The following is a 17,380-nucleotide window of genomic DNA, read 5'->3' on the forward strand; positions in this document are numbered from 1 at the left end:
GAGGCAACCTCTTGTTTATTGACATGTGTTTAGTGAAGACAGCTGAACTTTACCTGTGTTCAAATATTTTTCATTTTTGCGTGGAGGATTTCAATGAGTGTCCTTCTAAAGATTTGATAAGTTTATTTTGATGTTGAGTATATGTTATTCCCAATGGAGAGTTCTTTACAATGAGCCATTACTCGGTTTTGTCTATTGAGCGGTTTGAAAGATATAGAATGGTAAACCTTTTTGGTTTTTCCAAGATGACGCCCATATCACGTGACGTATGATGTCATAATTTGTATTTTAAAAAATGCACACGTGGAGCCGCTCCCTTGGTGGAAATGTCGCATCAATCGGACCAACGGTTGCAGAGAACATTCATTTTAAAGGTTTTGAACAGCTAAAATCACGGTGGAAGAAAAAAAGGAAGGAGACTGAGCAAAAACAATAGGTTTTCTCTGCATACAATGCAGAGAAAACCTATTAAAATCCATGAGTTAATACATCAAAATCGTAAATCAAAATCTATGACTTAACCCAACATCTGAACTATGAGAACCGCAAGCTATCCCGGTGCATTCGACTCAAGCCAACACCTCTGCGGATTACATTGATGAACAAGATCAAATAATTAAATTTATATATATGGGAAAATTGCGTGCATCCAGACCAGGAATCGAACACCAGGTCCTCTGGAAGACCGTACCAGTGCTCTGCCATCTGAGCTTTCTGGGCAACCCTGACTGAGCGTGCAATTTTCCCACACATATAATTGCCACTCTCTTTCCGTCAATGCTTCCGGGGCACTCGCTGCCAACCATAGCAGCACCAACGGCCTGAACATGAGGGTAATCCTCCAATGTGGGGACAAATCCATTTCCTCTTTATAAACACCACTGGGGGCGTAATGAAGGAATTAGATTAATGAACAGGATTAAATAACTTAATTTATATATGTGGGAAAATTACATGATATGAAATTGATATATGACGGAAAGAGAGTGGCAATCATAATTGTGGGAAAATTGCATCCGCAGTCAGGGTAGCCCAGATAGCTCGGATGGCAGAGCACTGGTGCGGTCCTCCAGAGGACCTGGGTTCGATTCCTGGTCTGGTGCACGTAATTTTCAAGCCACATATATCTATTAAACCTCTGTGTATGTTCATGGACTCGTACGTCTACTTCACAAGTAGCAAGACCAACATGGACCAACAGCCCGGAGACAAAACATTGCGGGACAAGGGGACGCATGCTCAGATGTAAATACCAAACAGGTCAGAGCAAGTATCAATTTATACAAACATATGATCATCCTGAATGCACATCCTGATCATCTTAAAAAAATATTTACAAAGCGTTAACATCGAGTAAACAAAACATTGTTAACAAACATAGCAATAGTACACACGTGGTGCATTCATATTTTAATTCCTTTGTCCTCCTGCACATGATGAATGCACATGTTCAAGCTCCTCCATGAGACCTGGACACTAAAAGAGCTAAACAAGTGGCCATTTAGACGCTCACAATGACCGTGAACGTTTCAACATCCCAACCCGAGCAGATTCAAATAGTTGTTTCCCTTCTGCACAACAAGATGGAGACTTAAAAATACGTTAAAAATGTCCATCGTTCTTAAATTACACGACCATCCCAAACACTCTTACCAAATAATTTCCTCCAGAGCAGAGTTTGCGTTTGTGATTGAAGGAATACAATCATCGGAGTAATGAATGCAATGCCACAACAATCAATGTAGAAGCTGCCCAACATGGGATGGCATCATGGAGACAGTGGAATGGATCATGGACATATATAAATTGGGGGCGAAGGGGGCAAAGGGGGTCTTTGAAGATCTTGTGAGAAGTGCAGGACCAGGTGAGGTTACGTAGCGCGCTCATTCACCTACGCAAAGGGGGTACGTATACAATTTGGGCCTGTAGGAAGGCAGACATTGGGCATCATGCCTGGCATGCTTTTAGCACTTGGCACATATCAGATGCTGATAATACCCCAAAACCGAGTCGTGATGGTAATGAGAAGCACAAGATGAAGGAACAAGCCTCGGGCCCAGAGCAGTTGGGCTTATTTGTGACTGCGCATGACTTTGTAGAGCATGACAACATGACGCATCATAAGGAAGGTGATTGCCAGGTATTGCTTTGGAAACCAAGAGCTTCGAGCTACTGTCAGCACAAAGCAAGTCATGGCTGATGCTAACACAAAGAAAGTCCTGTAGATCAGGCCTTGCCCAAAGCTCATCTTCCTGCAGTCCGTAATTAAAAGGTTTGCCGGAGATGGGATGAAAACGTGGGATTTAATTGGCTTGTATTTATTTCAAGCTCATGATCGAAACTTGATATGTAGGTTAGCAGCGATGAGGCTGATGCCGCCTGTCGATCACGAGAATGAAAAACTAACGAGGACGAGACCGACCCGAGAAGAGGAACAAGGGGATGTCCGGAAAAAGAAAAACCTAATGCCCCGAAGGAAAAGGGAAAACCGGCAGGAGACCATAAACAGGTGTTGATGAAGAGTGCCCGACATACTTTGCAGCCGAGAAAGAGCAGATAAGAAGGAAAGGGAATGGATGAGGGCACCTGACGCACTCACGAACACAGTGACATTCACTCACATAGTGACAAATAAGTCAACAGGACGGTGCAGAATGATGGACAATCACCAGGAGGAGACATCTAAACACTTCCTACCTGGATATCCCACCCAGGCCTTTCGTACCATTAAATGTTCCTTCTGCTTCCTTCACTCTACTCCCCTTACTTTGAAGTAGGCCTACCTACCACTCTCACTACTCATTGATTGCTTTGAGAAAGCATTCCTTGTTTGGGTGAAATACCCGTTTGAAGTCATTTTCCCAGCAGTTGCATAGTAACCGAGCACAGAAAAAGACAAACTCCACCGATACTGAATCCCATCCCTGCACTCCTGATACTCTCAAACGTGTGTGTGTCATGTGGTGGAGTATGCAGGAGATGGAGAGAAGGAAGGTGATGAGAGAGAAGAGCCTGGGAATGTTGAAACGGAAGAGGAAGAGTGAAGGGATTGGAAAGATGAAGAGGAACACAACAGATAAGACGCCGCTCTTCGCACCGCTCCCATCACTACCAATCACAGTTAGCCTACCTGCCATTTCTAAGCACCTATGCAATTCCATTTTCAAACCGTGTTCTCGTGTTCCTGCCACTATCACCCTCCCAGGAAAACCATTCCACGTGTGAACTGGAACGGTACTCGATAGAGCGCATACCTCCGCCAGGTAAACCGTTTACGTTTTGTATCCCACTGATACGCCAGATCCGGATTCGGACCTGAACCAAAATCTCATCATTTCGTCCTTGTCACATACACTACCTCTCCACCAAATTTCGTTCGAATCCATCCACAACGTTTTCATACAATCTTGTTTACAAACAAACAAACAAGCAAACAGGGTGAAAACATAAACTCCATTCACCTTTGGTGGCGGAGGTAATTACCTTTGCCTCACTTCTGTCCTAACTCTCCTTCAACTTTGCCCCCCAAGTCCTGTTACTGCTCATTCTATGTTTTTTGTCCTCTGTCCCTCTGACAATGTTGGACATGGGAGACATTAAAATGAGCTCTGTCCATGACCATGACCATCCGTCCATGTACCTGTGTACGCGATATTTGAAAAACCGTTGAACAATTAACTTACATATTGCAGATATCTATTCCTCATGACATGATCTCAACCTGATTCGATCAGGCTTGTGATTGGCTGAATTATATCGTCATGGCAACCATCTCAGTAACTTGGTTTGTTTACCCGATATTTCAAAAACTGTTCAAGATTTCGCTTTTATATTCCACAGATATATTCCTCATACCACCCAAAATGTGGGTGACGAAAGAGTATCAGCTCCTAACTTCCGGCATCAAACTTCCTGCTCGATCAGATCCCCTCGTTTCTAATGTATAAAGTCCTGTCTATCTCTCAGCTGTACCTCAAGGTGTACCATCTCAAAATCAATCCTGTCACTGTATGCTGAACCGTCTCCAGAGCAGCTTCGTCCTTCCTCAACGACAGCAACCCTAACCTTACACAATCATCGAGGAGAGGCCTCAATAACTACCTGTATGATGTTACCACCCAATGACGCCCCTATGAATGCACCCTACAATCTGATTTGTTTTTCATTTTGCGGCCTTGCCATGCTCGTTACCTCCGCCACCGAAGGTGGACATCGATTTTGTTTTCACCCCTGTCTGTCTGTGAGCAGGATATCTCAAAAGCCATGGATGTATTCGGACGAAACTCGTGGACATGTTGGGTGTTTGACAAAGATGAATTGATTAGATTTTGGTGAAAATCCAGATCCAGATACGAGAATTATTTAATTTTTAAAAAGTGATTCTTGATAATTGAGAGATGGGGCCAAAAACGGTATGTAGCACGACATCTCAAAACGTTGTGAATGGATGATGACAAAACGTGGTGGATGAGTTAGTTTGAGGACAAGAACAAGGAGATTCGTTTCTGGTTCAGGTCCGGATGCTGATCCGGCCTATCAGTGGATACAAAACAATGTGGACGGATGATGACAAAACTTGGTGGACGAGTTAGTTTGAGGACAAGAACAAGGAGATTCGTTTCTGGTTCAGGTCCGGATGCAGATCAGGCCTATCAGGGGATACAAAACAATGTGGACGGATGATGACAAAACTTGGTGGACGAGTTAGTTTGAGGACAAGAACAAGGAGATTCGTTTCTGGTTCAGGTCCGGATGCAGATCAGGCCTATCAGTGGATACAAAACAATGTGGACGGATGATGACAAAACTTGGTGGACGAGTTAGTTTAAGGACAAGAACAAGGAGATTCGTTTCTGGTTCAGGTCCGCATGCTGATCCGGCCTATCAGTGGATACAAAACGTTGTGGACGGATGATGACAAAACGTGGTGGATGAGTTAGTTTGAGGACAAGAACAAGGAGATTCGTTTCTGGTTCAGGTACGGATGCAGATCCGGCCTATCAGTGGATACAAAACGTTGTGGACGGATGATGACAAAACGTGGTGGATGAGTTAGTTTGAGGACAAGAACAAGGAGATTCGTTTCTGGTTCAGGTCCGGATGCTGATCCGGCCTATCAGTGGATACAAAACGTTGTGAATGGATGATGACAAAACGTGGTGGATGAGTTAGTTTGACGACAAGAACAAGGAGATTCGTTTCTGGTTCAGGTACGGATGCTGATCCGGCCAATCAGTGGATACAAAACGTTGTGGACGGATGATGACAAAACGTGGTGGATGAGTTAGTTTGAGGACAAGAACAAGGAGATTCGTTTCTGGTTCAGGTCCGGATGCTGATCCGGCCTCTCAGTGGATACAAAACGTTGTGGACGGATGATGACAAAACGTGGTGGATGAGTTAGTTTGAGGACAAGAACAAGGAGATTCGTTTCTGGTTCAGGTCCGGATGCAGATCAGGCCTATCAGTGGATACAAAACGTTGTGGACGGATGATGACAAAACGTGGTGGATGAGTTAGTTTAAGGACAAGAACAAGGAGATTCGTTTCTGGTTCAGGTCCGGATGCTGATCCGGCCTATCAGTGGATACAAAACAATGTGGACGGATGATGACAAAACTTGGTGGACGAGTTAGTTTAAGGACAAGAACAAGGAGATTCGTTTCCGGTTCAGGTCCGGATGCAGATCAGGCCTATCAGTGGATACAAAACGTTGTGGACGGATGATGACAAAACGTGGTGGATGAGTTAGTTTAAGGACAAGAACAAGGAGATTCGTTTCTGGTTCAGGTCCGGATGCTGATCCGGCCTATCAGTGGATACAAAACGTTGTGGACGGATGATGACAAAACGTGGTGGATGAGTTAGTTTGAGGACAAGAACAAGGAGATTCGTTTCTGGTTCAGGTCCGGATGCTGATCCGGCCTATCAGTGGATACAAAACGTTGTGGACGGATGATGACAAAACGTGGTGGATGAGTTAGTTTGAGGACAAGAACAAGGAGATTCGTTTCTGGTTCAGGTACGGATGCAGATCCGGCCTATCAGTGGATACAAAACGTTGTGGACGGATGATGACAAAACGTGGTGGATGAGTTAGTTTGAGGACAAGAACAAGGAGATTCGTTTCTGGTTCAGGTCCGGATGCTGATCCGGCCTATCAGTGAATACAAAACGTTGTGAATGGATGATGACAAAACGTCGTGGATGAGTTAGTTTGACGACAAGAACAAGGAGATTCGTTTCTGGTTCAGGTACGGATGCTGATCCGGCCTATCAGTGGATACAAAACGTTGTGGACGGATGATGACAAAACGTGGTGGATGAGTTAGTTTGAGGACAAGAACAAGGAGATTCGTTTCTGGTTCAGGTCCGGATGCAGATCAGGCCTATCAGTGGATACAAAACGTTGTGGGCGGATGATGACAAAACGTGGTGGATGAGTTAGTTTGAGGACAAGAACAAGGAGATTCGTTTCTGGTTCAGGTCCGGATGCAGATCAGGCCTATCAGTGGATACAAAACGTTGTGGGCGGATGATGACAAAACGTGGTGGATGAGTTAGTTTGAGGACAAGAACAAGGAGATTCGTTTCTGGTTCAGGTCCGGATGCTGATCCGGCCTATCAGTGGATACAAAACATAAACTGTTCATCCTGGCGGAGGTATGCTCTCTACCGAGTGCCGGCTTTTCCATGCTCATTTTGTAATACTCACGTACTGGAGTAGTTGTCATTTAAAAAACCACTATAATGAGATTTATCCTTCATAGTCAGGGCCTTTTTTTTTTTTTTTTTTTTTTTTGTTGTTGTATACAATATCGAGGCTCGTGAAAGAGCGAACATTAATCACACAGAAAGACAAACCGACACATAAAACATATAACATAGGGAGCGGTAGACAAGATGGGGAGAGAGGGGGAAGGACACAAACACAACATTTGAGAGCAGGGACCGAGAGACATGGAGACATCGAGAGATCTGAGAGAGGGCGAGGGATATTTAGGCCCTTAGGGATATTTTGGGGCCGTTTGGTTCAAATTCTTCCAAAAGCACCAAATTTGGCCCAGATGTTGCCCATGCCATACTCTTTCGATTTTTGACGGGCGCCAAGACGGGCGTCCCCCCCCCCCCGGGGGGCCCCATATTGGCGAAATACTAAATGGCCGCCACCCGGATTAGAGGAAAATCAGTTAAATAACCAAAAGGGTTGGAATCATGTATGATACCACTTTTCAGGGGTTTTCGAGGTCGAGGAATCCAATTATGATGTTATTTTGATGATTCGAGGTCAAGGTCAACCCTCAAGGTCATCTTAAAGGTCATTTTTGAGTCAAACATGTCTGTTTTTGAGTTATTTTGTCAAGATTTACGCGAGGTTCACCATTTTATGTTTCTGGGTTGGGTAATCGAACTCTGACCTTATTTTTGACAATTAGAGGAAATATTTACATGTCTATTTCCTAATTTTCAGGCATAAACATCGTCTCCTGGAAAGCAAATCCAACGGAAGGAAATCTCATTTCCTTTCACAAAGCCCGAAACAAGTGTGTGTCCACCCTCAGGAGAGCCAGGAAACAATATCTCACCGTTCTCAAGACCGAACTCTCTTATCTGTCTCCCTCTTCCAAATCCTGGTGGCATCTAGTCAAATCTGTTTCTGGTGTTTGTTCCCCCTCCATCCCCTCCCTCACCTCAAACGGCTTAATGGCTGACTCCGCACGTGAAAAAGCTGAATGCCTCAACTCTGTGTTTGCCTCTAAATCTTGTGTCCCAAATCCATCCCTCTCTGTACCCACCGTACCCAGTCGTACCCAGCTGCTCCTGGACTCTGTGTCCTTTCCTCCTGACAAGGTGGAAAAGTTTCTGTCAACCCTCGACTCTGATTCTGCAACTGGTCCTGACGGCATCAGCCCACGGGTCCTAAAATCATGTTCTTCTGCTCTTTCACTCCCTCTTTCTGTCCTCTTCACCCTCTCTTTTGCTCAAGGTCATCTGCCATCTGCTTGGAAATCAGCCAACATCACCGCTTTGCACAAAAAAGGTGCAAAAACAGATCCCAGCAACTACAGACCAATCAGCCTTCTCCCAATTATCAGCAAAGTCATGGAATCCATCATTGCTTCAGATATGAAATCTTTCCTCTTCTCCAATGGCTTGATCTCTGATCATCAATTTGGTTTCAGACCTGGTCACTCTACTCTGGACATGCTGCTTCTGCTTTCTCAACAATGGATGGAGGTCCTCAACGCCAAACAGGAAATTAGAGCTGTCTCCCTTGACATTTCACGTGCCTTCGATATGGTCTGGCACCCTGCTCTGCTCACCAAACTCTCCTCCTTTGGTATCCATGGAAATCTCCACGCATGGCTGGCGGACTTCCTCTCTGGTCGTAGTCAACGTGTGGCCCTGAATGGGTTTCTCTCATCAACTCTTCCTGTTCAGGCTGGAGTTCCCCAAGGTAGTGTTCTGGGCCCTGTGCTTTTTCTGGTCTTCATCAATGATCTCTCTGACTCTCTTGAAAATCCTCTCTATCTCTTTGCTGACGACTCTACGCTCTGTCGCTCCATTCCTCATCCCTCAGTTCGGTAGTCTGCAGCCTCCTCACTCTCTGCAGACCTGGACAAAATCACAGACTGGGCAAACAAATGGAACTTGTCTTTCAATCCTGATAAATCTCACACTCTTACGATGTCTCTCCGAAAAGACCGACTGGACAACCCTCCCATCCACTTTCTGAATAATCCTCTCCAAGAAGTTCTGTCACTCAAGCTTTTGGGTCTCACTATTTTCCATGATCTTTCCTGGGAAAACCACATTTCAAATCTGGCCTCCAAAGCCAGTCGCCGACTGGGCATCCTCCGTCGTGTGAAGTCCTTCCTTGGCACACCTGAGCTCCTCACCACATACAAGGCTTTCATCCGCAGCTCTATGGAATACTGCTCTCCCCTCTGGTCTGGTGCTCCTGCCTCACACCTAGCCCGTCTTCACGCTGTTGAAACCAAAGCGTTCAGAATCATTGGAATCTCCCGCGATGAAGCTCACTCCAAGGGCCTTTCACTCACTCACCGCAGGCAGGTTGGTGGTCTTTCCGTCTTCTACCGACTCCTCTCTGGCCTTGCCCCCCCAGCCCTCTCTGGGCTCTGTCCCCCAAATATTCCTACAGGTCGCACAAGATCTGCCTGCAACCCTCTTATGGTTAAACTGCCAAAATCAAGACTTTCTGCTCACCTTCACTCCTTCATTCCTCTTTTCTCCCGCCTCTGGAACAAACTCCCTCACTCTCTTCAATCCCACTGCACCCTCCAGGTCTTTAAAACAGCTGTTCACCACCATCTCTTATCCTCCCCCATCCAAAACCTTGATCTTTTCTACCCCCGCTAATTTCGGTCCCCTTGTGTTTTATACCTCTCCCCCCCGGCCTCCCCCTCCCACGCCTCCTGCCCCCAAGTCCTCTCCCTCCTACACTTCTCCCTGCTCTCAAATGTTGTGGTTGTGTGCTTCCCCTTCTCTCCCCATCTTGTCTTCCGCTCCCTCTTTTTGTGTGTTTTGTTTGTCTGGTTGATTTGTTTGTGAAATAAATGTTAGCTCTTTCACGAGCCTCGATTCAGTATACAAAACAAAAAAAAAATCAAAAAAAAAAAACATTTGCAGTTCATCAGTCTAATTACAAAGGTACGGATTTTGATGTTTTATGAACTGTATGCCATATCCTTGTGTTTAATTTTTGTGCGATCATGATCCGGGTTCATGTATACATGATTGTATACATGTCATAAATATGACGTCATAGGTCATGTGACCTGGCGGCCATATTGGATTTTATGAAAACCTTAAAAATGGATCCCTGCCTTCATTTTTCGATCGATTCATTTTGAACTTTGACCACTTATAGTACGCCATGTGATTGGATGCATATCCTAATTATGACGTCATAGGTCAGGTGACATGGCGGGATGGACCGGTATGGTCCCCGGATCATACCGCCCTTGGCGCCCGTCAAAAATCGAAAGAGTATGGCATGGGCAACATCTGCGCCAAATTTGATGCTTTTGGAAGAATTTGAACCAAAATATCCCTAAGGGCCCTGACTATCATCCTCTTAAGAAAATATCTCAGTGTAGTGTCCTCTCATCCGTTGTAAATCTCCCAGCAAGTTGATGGGTTCAGGTCCTCATTACAGGGTGGGATTTGGACGAGGAACCAATGGGGTCAAAACCAGAGAAAGGAAGGAGCACGGAATGGCAGATTGAGGTCCAGAATGTTGGATCGCTTGCAAAATAGGCTAATCTTCCTGCATTAGTGGCACGTCTTTCAAGGTTGTGCGAATCTGTCTAACCGAATTTCCGATGTGCAGATGATAATGGCAATAAGGATGATCTTTATTTATTTTAGCGCAAGTCGGGGAAGGAAATATGGAACCGTTGAGAATTTCTGTGTCTCGAACGCATTTTGATTTTCACAGCGTGGAAGGATCCGCTACCGCTCTGTATTCACAGTGGCATTGCTGCCAACGCAATATCCTCGCCGTGGCAATTTGCCGGACAGCTTGTCGGACAGAAGAACAAAGAAAACACTAAAAAGTGATTCGAGCTCCATGGTGTCACCGAGCAGGAGGCCCTGCTTTTCCGGCCTAATCAAGCCATCCTAACCAGAATGACATCCAGCATTTCATTGCTGAAACTTCCACCTCGCCGCAAACATCAAGTGGATCGCGGGTACAGCGGACCACAAGGCGAGGCAAGACACAGACTCCATGTGGACCTGTACAGAATGGCTTGCACCAGTGGTGCTGGGTGCGTTTACAAGCGGATCCATCTGGAGGAACAAGAACATCGAGAGCAGATGGTGCAACGTCTCCAGAAATGATACCAGGAAAGGTCGTTCGAAAGTGCGGTGGTAAACTAAATCACAAAAGTACAAATTAAACAACAATATATGAATAGCGCTGCGCAAGCAGGAAGAACACAAATGACCATAAACAGATGCTCATCCAACTTTGTACTATTTACCAAGAAAACACCTCCGTGGTCCCGGCTTCTTCACCTGGATGTGAGCTAGTGGGTCAGCAGGTGCCAGCATCAGTCGCATAGGTCTGACCTGGAATTGGTCCCATAATCCGATCCCAGATCCCCAAATTCTGCACCGACCTTAATCACAACAATGTCCACTTTATATAAAATGTTACAAAGTCTCTCGCTTCTCCTTCACCGGGATCCATTATGAATGAAATGTTCTCCAGGAAAGAACCCCCTATAAAAGAGGTTTCACACCCCCCTTGGGAGCTATAAAGATCGCCCGGCGTCTCCGGGTCATTCAACAATTATTCCACAGTTTATTCCAAAGGATGTGGTGGAATGACCTTTATCACCAAGGAGCAAACTTGGCCTTTTTGGAGGTTTTCCCTGTTTTTGCTCTGGCTCACGGTGCCCGTTGCGAGTTTGCAGGCATCTCTTCTCAAATGCCAGGCACTCCATCCTTTATACTGGCAAGAAACCCTGACATTTTGTCCATTTTACTTCCATTAAAGGAAGTGAAAAGCTCACAAGCTTTGACACAAGTATTTCTAGCAAGCTGAGAAAGATGGATTAGTGGAGCTATCAAGCACCGTTCGTGGTGCCGCCCACTGCTGGACCATTGTAATCAGTGTTGCTAAAATGTGATAAAGCGACTGCCAGTGTTGACAAAAATTTCCCAAATACCACAGGGCTGAGGCTGGATCTTAATGGGGCGAGAGTTAAGAATGAGTGTGGCAGGTAGTATTTGTCACTCTTACGGGTACCGAGAGGCCTGCCCGTATCCATTTAATGTGCGCACGCCACAGAGGGGCCTCAAAAATCAGCCTAGGCCGATACATCTTTGGTAAAGTGGCAGCCGTAGCTTGCAGCAGATCCAAACAACAAGCAAAGGGAGTGCCCACTGGGCCTGGTATTCAAGGTTGACAATTATGTATACTGTACGTGCACATCAAGGTATGTTTGCTTTCTAGGAATTATAATCCTTCGGATTCTACAGCGACAATAACATTCGTACAAAGCAGCGACATGCATGTAACAGCTTCCTTTTCAGCCCCGTATTTCAATCATCCCGAGTCTTCTTTAAGACCATGCTCTTCCGTGAGCCTCGACTTTGTCTACAAATACATAACTCTGCCCCCCCCCCCCCCCCCCATTAAAAAAACATTATTCCCTCCATTGAATACTGTTAGACAAATCTACCATAGTTGAAATTGATTTCATTCGTATAAGAGAAAATACATTGTGGTCAATTAACTCATCAACTTGGAAGGGAGGTGCGGGGTGGAGAGAGGCCACTTTGGGAGGTGGGGTACGAGCGAAGGGGCAGGGAGTGGCCGGGTACGAGCAAAGGGGTGGGGAGAGGATGGGGGAGGCAGGGTACAAGCAAAGGGGCGAGGAGAGGCCGGGGGAGGCTGGGTATGAGCAAAGGGGCGAGGAGAGGCGGGGTACGAGCGAAGGGGTGGGGAGAGGCCGTGGGAGGCGGGGTACGAGCGAAGGGGTGGGGAGAGGCGGTGGGAGGCGGGGTACGAGCGAAGGGGTGGGGAGAGGCCGTGGGAGGCGGGGTACGAGCGAAGGGGTGGGGAGAGGCCGTGGGAGGCGGGGTACGAGCGAAGGGGTGGGGAGAGGCCGTGGGAGGCGGGGTACGAGCGAAGGGGTGGGGAGAGGCCGTGGGAGGCAGGGTACGAGCGAAGGGGTGGGGAGAGGCCGTGGGAGGCGGGGTACGAGCGAAGGGGTGGGGAGAGGCCGTGGGAGGCGGGGTACGAGCGAAGGGGTGGGGAGAGGCCGTGGGAGGCGGGGTACGAGCGAAGGGGCGAGGAGAGGCCGTGGGAGGCGGGGTACGAGCGAAGGGGTGGGGAGAGGCCGTGGGAGGCGGGGTACGAGCGAAGGGGTGGGGAGAGGCCGTGGGAGGCGGGGTACGAGCGAAGGGGTGGGGAGAGGCCGTGGGAGGCGGGGTACGAGCGAAGGGGCGAGGAGAGGCCGGGGGAGGCGGGGTACGAGCGAAGGGGTGGGGAGAGGCCGGGGGAGGCGGGGTACGAGCGAAGGGGTGGGGAGAGGCCGTGGGAGGCGGGGTACGAGCGAAGGGGTGGGGAGAGGCCGGGGGAGGCGGGGTATGAGTGAAGGGGTGGGGGGAGGATGGGGGAGGCCGGGTTAACCAATTCAAACAGGGTTAACAGCAAAAAACAAGGTTAACCAATTGCTTCACTTATGTCTGTCTGTCTGTCTGTCTGTCTGCAGATGTCAGTTTATGATAGCGGAACAACTTATTTCAATTGAATGCTAAATTCAGAACACGAAACGGAAAATAAATCTGCACATTAACCGTACTTTGACGATGAACTCGACCCGATCGTACATGCGCAGAGAGGAGTGAGATCATATATTTTTCTCTCTGCTTTTCTGACCGTCAAACAAAATTTGAAATCATTCCAAACAGGAAATCTACTCTTTTTAAGGTCATAAAGGACACAAATAACAGGCATGAAGAACTAATGTAACGTGTTAAATAAGGTGATGTAAAAGACGCTGCATCAACGGCGGTAAACTTCCGGATTTTTTTTTTTTACTACAACCTTTAAAATCTTCATTTTATTTCAATTGACTTATAAACTTGAACACTGTAAAACACAAATCGCATTATTAGCACTTTCAAAACACTTCCGTTTAGCAGTACTTGGACAATATATTACGGCATTTTACGTGATCACGATCAATCAAATTTTCTGCTCATAGACCCGGCCCATGACCTTGTTTCTCAAGACAGCACGAGGTAAGGTGTTCTATGAACTCTCTGGTTTGTTCAAGGTTTCGGTGATACTTCGCCAGGTCCACAAAGGATACCGTGGCATTTTTAACGTCCACCAACCCAACTTAATGTCCATCCAAGTGATTTTTAAAGTCCACCAACCCAACTTACTGTCCATCCAAGGGACGCCACACATTGATGAATCGCCCCGCCTGTGAAACAGCAGGATGACAATTTATAGCTGGGTCTGGATTCAAACCCAAGCTCGACAGCTTGGAGAGGAGTCGGCCTCCAAAATCAGCCGAGCTGATACATAGGGTGACTACCATACCTGTCGGCTATTGTGCCAGCTTATGGAACGGTCATAAAGCAGGGCACTTGGTTTTAATTTAAAGAAAAATAATTTTGGGATTCCGAGCAGTAAAAAGATAATCCCCGAAGTGGAAATCCCACAACTGTATCGTGTAATGAAGCTGTTGCCATGGTGAAAGAGAATTCTGAATGACCGAAAGTGAACTGCTCGTTACATCACTGACATGTGGTGTCATGGTTGGAATGTCCGCTCCGAGTTTGGGAGGTCGGTGGTTTAAATCCAGGCCGAGTGATTCCAAAGACTTTTAAACGTGGTGCTTCCTTGCTTGATGGTCAGCATTTAATACGGATAGAGTATGGACAACGTCCATAGGTTGACTACCATTGTGTGGGCTTGATGGGCCTGAAGGCCTTCTCCTGCATTGAAGTTCCTTGGAAAGGGACATTTAATTTTAGGAACCACATGGAGACGCAAATTCTGGGATATGGAAAATGTGTTCGTAGTAGGCCCGTGAGCCACAAACTCAGAACCAGAAAATGAAATGACGTGTTCGGAGAAACATGAAGGATCCAGAAAAGGTTTCTTGATGAGGTCACAACTCGAGATGAAATGCGGATTTGCCATATTGATCCCGAATCCTAAATGACAAAGTATGGCTTGGATTTCCACAAGCAAGGATTCTCTTTCAGCAAGCAAAGTTTTGGCCATTTCGGGGATCTCAAGGGAATGGGTATACCTTGATACCTCTTACATGAACACCAGAACCAATTTTCCAAACTCGAGGCAAAACATGACGAGCGTATGGAGTGTCCTTGAAGATATTCTGACAGCACTTGGACTTGTCTTTCAACACGATGATGAAATCCTGGATGCTGTGATAGAATATTATTTATTACTAGCCGAAACCCGTGGAACATCCACGGAAGGGAGGATGTGTATGGATAGAGTGTACCATTATGGATGGCATAGGGGATTTGCTTGTCCGAGTAAGAGTTAGGAAGAAAGATGAGAATGAAGAGTGCGTATATGAACAACGATCGCCGACACCGGCACAAATGCATGCTCTGGATTGTCCACTCAGTGGACGGCTTGCTTTCGCCTTCGCCTGTCCAATCAGCGGACGGCTTGCTTCGCCTTCGCCCAGCAGACGCCAATACGATGGCGTCGTAAGATGGCGTCGTATTGGCAGTTAATCGGATGCTTTTGGGCCCCAACGTCGGCTAATTCAGATTTTTCGAGTATGGCTTTACGTGATAAACAAAGAGCGCGGTTCGTAGATCGTAAATCCATTAGTGCTGTGGGCATCGGGTCACTGGGTGCGGCGTAAAAGGGATAACAAAGTCGAGTCCTTACGCTATTATTATATAGATCAGTATCGTTAGAAAAGCTGAAGGTGGAAATCAGTCGTCCTGTTTAGCATTCCCACCTGGGCATATAGTTCATGATGCTGTGTCGCATTCCCAAATACCGTGTTGATTTGTCCATTGCCTCCCACTGCCCAGGTGCACGTCCACGTAAAACATTGCAGCGATCATGCACCTGTTAAAAAAACACCATAATAAGTGTAATCCATAACGAGAGTCATTTCGTAATAAGTGTAATCAATCGAAGGTATATATGGAACTTATCCAACATCTTTTAAAAAGTTGCTTTTTGCAAAGCCTTTGTTGGCGGTGTCAGGACAGGATTGGATTGGATTGTCCATTGTCATGACAAATAATGGGGAAAGATTTCAAGGAAAATAAAAGATTTTGACCCCATTATAGAGTCGTGTCCACTTCTAATGACTAACTCCCCTAATGTGCTTAATGTTTTGAAGACTATTCATGAAAAAGACTTCAAGCAGATAGCTCGCCATTGCAATAATGCAAACCTCTACACAAAACCCTCACGTTTACGGTAATTGGTGTCACGAGGTCGAACGGAGATCCATGCGTTGTGCAACCAAAGGTCACGTGCAGGGATGCCCCGCACACCTGGACCATCACGGGGTCTGTGACCTGCTTTAAACCCAATTCGTGTGCTATGCACTTATAAATCGTTTCTTTGTTATTACAAATGCTGTGAGGGTCAAATAAATCCTTATGCTACATGAAGTCACATCACCTTAATTATGGATAAAGCACAAGTTCCCCAACAGACTGAATGAATAGATTAATTTGTTGGTGTGGGCAGGAATGAGGGGTAGGAGCGAACGCACAAAGTTGACAATATGGCGTGGACGAGAGGACGTGGACAGAGTGCACAAGAAGATGGTCAGGGTCTACAAAAAAAAAAAACATCAACTTTTAAGTTTGTTGAAAGTGGATGGCAGGATATCCGAGAGGAGAGACATGCGCATTCATCTACAAGCAGTCTAGCCTGGGTTTGCATCTAGGCCCAGCTGTAAACCCCCGTTCCGGTGTTTCACATGCATATTCATTTATAATTTTAGCATATTTCACATACACACATACATACATATATATATATAATAATATACACACACATACACAAATATAATGATTTACACACACATATACATATATAATAATACACACACACATATACATATATAATAATACACACACACATATACATATATAATAATACAAACACATATACATATATAATAATATACACACACATGTACATATATAATAATATACACACACATATACATATATAATAATATACACACACCTATACATATATAATAATATACACACACATGTACATATATAATAATATACACACACATATACATATATAATAATATACACACACATATACATATATAATAATATACACACACATATACATATATAATAATATACACACACATGTACAGATATAAAAAATATACATACACATATACATATATAATAATATACACACACATATACATATACATATATAATAATACACACACATATACAGATATAATAATACACACACACACATATATATACATATATAATAATACACACACACATATACATATATAATAATATACACACACATATACATATATAATAATATACACACACATATACATATATAATAATACACACACACATATACATATATAATAATACACACACACATATACATATATAATAATACACACACATGTACATATATAATAATACACACATACACATATATAATAATACACACACATATACATATATAACAATATACACACACATATACATATATAACAATATACACACACATATACATATATAATAATATACACATACACATATATAATAATACACACATACACATATATAATAATACACACACATATACATATATAACAAT

The sequence above is a fragment of the Myxine glutinosa genome, chromosome 2 (assembly GCF_964187855.1).
Source record: "Myxine glutinosa chromosome 2, kmMyxGlut1.1, whole genome shotgun sequence".
NCBI lineage: Eukaryota > Metazoa > Chordata > Myxini > Myxiniformes > Myxinidae > Myxine > Myxine glutinosa.